The 5,849-nt window shown below is 41.0% G+C and overlaps 1 long non-coding RNA gene across 1 annotated transcript; it reads right to left on the bottom strand.

Moving 5' to 3' along the window:
- Window positions 1-3,175: 3,175 nt before the first annotated feature.
- Window positions 3,176-5,257, bottom strand: LOC106963694 (uncharacterized). The gene is made up of 2 exons (XR_001428235.1): window positions 4,964-5,257; window positions 3,176-3,333 (listed from the first exon to the last, which is right to left on the bottom strand). It is a non-coding gene; the product is annotated as an uncharacterized LOC106963694 (long non-coding RNA).
- Between the last annotated feature and the right edge of the window lie 592 nt (window positions 5,258-5,849).

A 5,849-nucleotide genomic window follows, 5' to 3' on the forward strand; every position in this document is an offset into this window, starting at 1 on the left:
CCTACAAGGTGGAGAATAATGTGACGCCAAGCATTATGGTGAAGTGACTCAAAGATCCATCCATCCATTCAGTGGCGCAACTGCACATTATTCAGGTGAATGCGAAACATATATGAACTTCAGATGCATTAGCAGACATACCACCACTGTGACCTGAAAATGTCTATCGGGAAGACAGACATGTGAGAATATAAACTTTGAGGAGGCGAGTGTGTTGACCAGAACGCTTTACACACGGTGCTGTCCAACGATCGGGGGGATTTCACTACAATTGGGCCAATATTTCCTCGCAATTTGGTTATTTCATTCTAGTTCCATTATTATTGTATTCCTTATTTTGTTTAAATGAATCTAGTTTCTAATTCACTTTAGTCCAGTCGTTTCTCAGTGATTCTACTTTAGTATGTGTATGTATTCCTTGTGTCTGGTTTTAAGTTTCTTTTAGATTCATTTTCCTCGTTCTCCTGTTGTGTGCTCTCTCTCTTGCCCCTGTGCAATTTCTTTCTCTCCCCTCACACCTGAAACCTGTTATTCAATTAGTCTAGTCTATTGTTTCAAACTTCACACTCCCAGTATTTATTCACCTCTCTCTTATTCTTCCCATTAAATCCCATTATGGATATTTTTATCCTGCTGGCTTTCTGTTGTGGATTCCTCTTTTGTGCAACTCAGGCAGTTTTTGTTTGTTTTTTTTTGTTTGTTTGTTTTTGCACTTTTGTTTCATCAGTTTTCATTAAACATTCTTCACCTACGATCTGCCTCTGACTGTTTGCATTTGGATCCATCTCACCCACCCAACATCATGGCACAACCAGCTTCTAGTAATCAGCTTCCAGTCAGTTTTTTCACTGCATCTCTAATGTCATATATTTAAATATTTAAGAAGATCTTGTGTTTAAAGTATTTAGAACTGCCTTGTTGCTGAAATTTACTCTGGAAGATTTTTTTTTAAAGACGGTACATAGGCAGTCCTACTTGTGTGATTTCAGTCTGTCTTGATCTTATTTGACTGCATTTGTTATAAAGATAAAGACTAAAAACAGATTTTTGCAGATCATAGCAGTTTGACTGCTGAAAGTCTGTTGTGTCCTTGCATGGAAAGTGAAACCCTGGCAGGCGGATCTGCAGCTCTTCTCCTGCAGAGAGGGGCCAGGAACCCCCCGGTTTCTCCTTCAGCGAATAACGTGTCACTAATGGTGGAACACATTACCCTTCATGAAAGACAAACCTCTGTATGCTCTAATAGCTTTGTTAATTCTGATGTGACGTGCTAAAGTGAAGGTTCACCTGTCAGAGGCTGAAGTAACGCCTGTGGGCAGGTCAGAAGGGTTTGCTTTGCTGTTGCACACACACCTGTCTGCATGGTGAGCAGAGGGAACATTCAGAAAGACTTCAGCCTCACTGTGAGGCTGAGAGCTAAACATAGTGTGAGCCCAGGACATGGTTTTTATTATGAACTGTCCTTTATCTGAACTTGATCACACAAAGTGGAGAGCTGCTGTTAATGAGGCCATTTATTTGCAATATTTACCATCTGATGCAAGAACTGTGAAGTTGTATTTTACCATGATTTAAAAAAAACATGTTACTTTTGGACTACAAAGAAATGAACAGAAATGTTTCTGAGGACTGTGGGAATATTTAATTCTTTTTAGAGAAGAAAGTTCTTGCTGACAGAGAGGAGATGGTGGCGGTGAGCATATTCACAGAAGCTGAGGTCAGCAGGGGACCGGTGAGTGGGATGGGTGGTCTATTTCCAGGGTGGAGTGGTGGAGTGATGGACACTGGAGGGCGGACAGGCAGAGGAGTGAGCAATGGGAAATTCATGTCGGCGTTTCCAGGAAGACGGCCCGAGGAGCTGAGAGGAGAAAGTCCTGATAAAATCTGCAAACAGACAGAGGGTAGGAGGAATCTGAAGACCAGGAACAGCGTTATCGTTGACGCTCGCAATCTTACAAGTTCCATTCACTTGTGAGGTGGCAAAGGAGCATCATGGTACTTGTTGTCCTCATATTTATCTTCCTATAGAGGACACAAACACACCAGTCACAACCTCTGATCCCAGGATGTCATCATGCTCCATGTTCTCTCAGTCCATACAGAATCATTTTCCACACCATCAGCCTGGAATCATCTCAAAAACAAACTTAACCCTTGTGTGTGTGAGGACTGAGGCAAACGTAGAGGACTATGGCAAACGATACAAGTTTTACGTGTGTGGGGTCAGCTGGACCCCATTTCTACATACAAGGGTTAAAAGTCCTGATCGTATTTCTTTGAGTGAATTTAAAATGCGGGTCAAAAATATTGAGAAAGTGGCAGTAGACTGTTGCTTTTGTTCTTAATCATAATGCAGTAATTATCTTGCACATTTTCACTCTATACTTTAAAATGATATGGTCAGTGGATTTTTCTGGGAGAGGCTTACAGGTTTTCCAACCTGGTTTTCAAACTTAAACACAGAATGGAGTAAAAGCTTTTAATGATGTAGTCTTAGTGTAGCCTGGCAACTGCTTTCTTGTTTAATTCTACTTGGGGAAAACATCCTGGCTTCCAGCAGAGTCTGGGCTCGCTCCTCTTCACTTGGATTCTCTCCAGTCAATTTTCTACCAGGCCAATCAGAGAACAGAAGAAGTTATTAATGATGACTTCAATTTTCTGCGCTTTCTGTAGTTTTAACAATGCAGCAGAGGAAACTTTAAAAAACAAACTTGCTCCATCACTCAACCAGTTTTCCTCTTGTACAGTCTGTTTCTAACCCTGCTCCCTCCAGTCAGTCTACAGAGGAACCTGTGCAACTCAGCCAAGCCAGTGAGTCGCCTGAAGAAAAGCAGCGCTGCATGCAGACAGGAGAAGACAGGAGCCTGTACTGTGACCAGCTGAGTCATTTTGGTGCTGCTGGTCAGGGCCACTGGTAGACTGTGAGCGGTTAAGAAATTTGATTCCTGACTGTTTTCTTGTTCTCTTGTTAACCAGAACCATTTTCAGATCTATGCACTGGTTGACTCAGAGTGTGAGCAGAACATCCTCAATGAAAACTTGGTTTAACAACTTCAGATACCTGTCGTTCCTCTTCCAACATTTCAGGTGTCAGCCCTTGATGTCAACCTATTACCCAGGATTGCACACAAAACCAAACCTGTTGGTATCAGATAATCACTGGGAGTTGCTCACCTTTTTTTTTTTTTTTTTTGTGCTTCCCTCCTCCCAGACTCCAGTTGTCCTCAGCTTCTTTTGGTTGCCTCTCAATAATCCTCACATAAATTGGAGAGAGAATGTCGTGGGGCTCTCGTTTCCCGTCTCCAGTCGGCTCCCCCTTACGGCCTCCATAACCTGAAAAGGTCAGTTCTTCAGCTCTTCCAAAGGTACTTTCTGAATGCTGAATTAACATCAACAATATTCAGAAACTCATGACTTGCAAAGAATGTTCAGCAAATCTTGAGTTTCATCTCTACCACCACAGACTCTGACTGAGCCTTCAAGCTCCTCCCTGGTGGTCCACTCCCCTCAAACTCGTGTTCAATCTGTCCAAACCTGAAAGAGAGTACGCTCACAAGACACTTAACGTTTATAGCTTATTGTCCAGTCCTCCATCATGGAGGACTTGGGCCATTTTGACTTGGGCCAAATTGTCAGCAGTTTAACTTTGTAGGAAGTATTGCACTCTCAACCCAGATGTACACAACTGCAAATTCTCATTAATGTAGTGACAGATAAGAGTCAAGTAAGCCTCCATGTTCACAGATGTCCACATGTCAACTTGCTGTACTTCCTTTTTCACTCATTCCCGTTCCTCCTTGTACTTTTGGCCACGATTTGTTTTTTGGTCTAAAATTTGCACCAAGTAAAACCAAAAGCAAATCAATTTAAAGATGAAATAAACTGAACTACCAGTTTAGATCATTTCCACACAATCAGCCAAATGTGAATAAGTTGTAAAACGGCTGTATACCTGAGTTTATCCTGGGACTTTTTGCATGCCTGGCCCTTTAATACCTCAGCACCAAGGAGGTGCTTCTTGTTTAAATAGGAAAGTTCTGTTGAATAAATGAATAAATGAATTTGAATTCAGATAGATCAAATGTAAACTCTGGGAGGAAGAGAATGAAACAAAGAAATTAAAACAAGCACCTTTACAGACAAGAAGAATAACATGAGAATAGATGAGAGAAACCAGCAAGGAGTGACTGAGTATAAGGTTTTTAAATACTAGGAGGTTGTATGCTGAGACAAAAACCTAGGCTGAGTTAACTGTTTGCAGGTGTGAGTGGAGAGCAGGCGACAGACTGAGGGGTGGGAGAGAGAGGGTGGCACAGGGGAACAGGATGTAAATCTAACACTAAAGAATAACTGCATTTAAGAAACATAATAAAACTAGAGTAACTAAGAATAACTAGAAACAAGAAGTAAACATAAGTACAAGCACTAAGAAGGATTGAACTAAAGTAAAACAGAAACAAGACTTATCTAATCAAAGAAAGATAAGAAGGAACACAGAATAATCAGTCTAGAATAAATAAATCAAAGTCTAAAACTACTAAACAACCCAGGATCCTAACTAAAGTGTCCTGATGGTTTGACAGGACTACATGTTGGATGTGATTTTTGTTATATTTGTAAAAATCCTGGTGTGAAACAAAAGCCCTGTAATCCCTTTGATATAGTTACATGCCTCATATCAGACCCTTGCATTTCTGCTGAATGTTTCTCTTTCACACCTTTCTAATCCTGGGCTTTAAAAAGCTTCCATTTTTTATCAGCAGGAACTCCCACACTGTAGCTTGCCTGCTCAGTAGTTATTTGAGACAAACCCGTGTTATGCATATGACTAGCATCAGCATATTAAACAAGAAAACAGTATAATCAGCAAGCCAAGAGTGGAGGCAGTAAAAATGCATGAATAGAGTGAAAATCTTCAAAAAGACAGACAGCTATTTCAGCAGCTTTGCCCTCATGGCTCTACCTGGGTGAGGTAGAGGACGAGGTCAGGATAGATGGATTCACACGCAGCCGGCTGGGGGGAGCTCAGGGAGAGGATGTTAAAGGAAACTTGTCTAAAAGGTAGAGAAAAGAGTGATGGAGGCGGAGGGGAAGAGGACACAAATGGGAGCAGCTAACATTAGTCATTCTGTCAGTGTTAATTGGTGTGCAATTATACGGCTTTTGGTCCTATTAACACTCCTATAGATGAACCATTGTGTCCATCCATCAAATGGTGTGAGCATCCCAAATGACGGTGTGAGAGAACGTTTCCAAGAGCAAGCAGGGGCAAGAAGAAAACTGTGAGGGAAAGTGGTAGTACAATCAGAAACAATTTAAATCAACAGTCACCGCTTACAAATTTCATGTTGGCAGTCAAATTAGATAGATAATCTCCCTTGCATGTTTCTAAAACATTAACAGAGTAAATCTAACGAGCATTTTTCCAAAGGTGGTTTCAATTATTAATCTATCAGCAGCAGAACTCTGTTATTCAGCCACATTGAAGGGTTATCAAATATAAACGGTCAATTTGAGCTCGTCAGAGTTTGACCAGGCTTTGTGTGCTATCCAGAGATGGAATTTCTGGTGTGTTTCATGACTTCCTTGCTGAATAATTGAAGCTAATTTGTGGCAAAACTCAAATCTCCATCTGGATTCTCCGTAGAACACAGGCTCAGGCAGCTGGTTGGCTGTGCTGTTATTGTTAGGGAAGCTTGCCATCTTCTCAGTTCCCATCTATACATCTTACTCTGGTTTTATATTTCTGAAGTTTGTCTGCAAGCTTGTCCTCTAAACTCTTATAGCTCCTACCTAGTGACTGTAAACTGAGTGTACTCTTTTATTTATTTATTTATTTATTTATTTAT

This window comes from Poecilia latipinna, unplaced genomic scaffold (assembly GCF_001443285.1).
Source record: "Poecilia latipinna isolate Pla-1442-1.1 unplaced genomic scaffold, P_latipinna-1.0 Scaffold1569, whole genome shotgun sequence".
In the NCBI taxonomy this organism is placed as follows: Eukaryota; Metazoa; Chordata; class Actinopteri; order Cyprinodontiformes; family Poeciliidae; genus Poecilia; species Poecilia latipinna.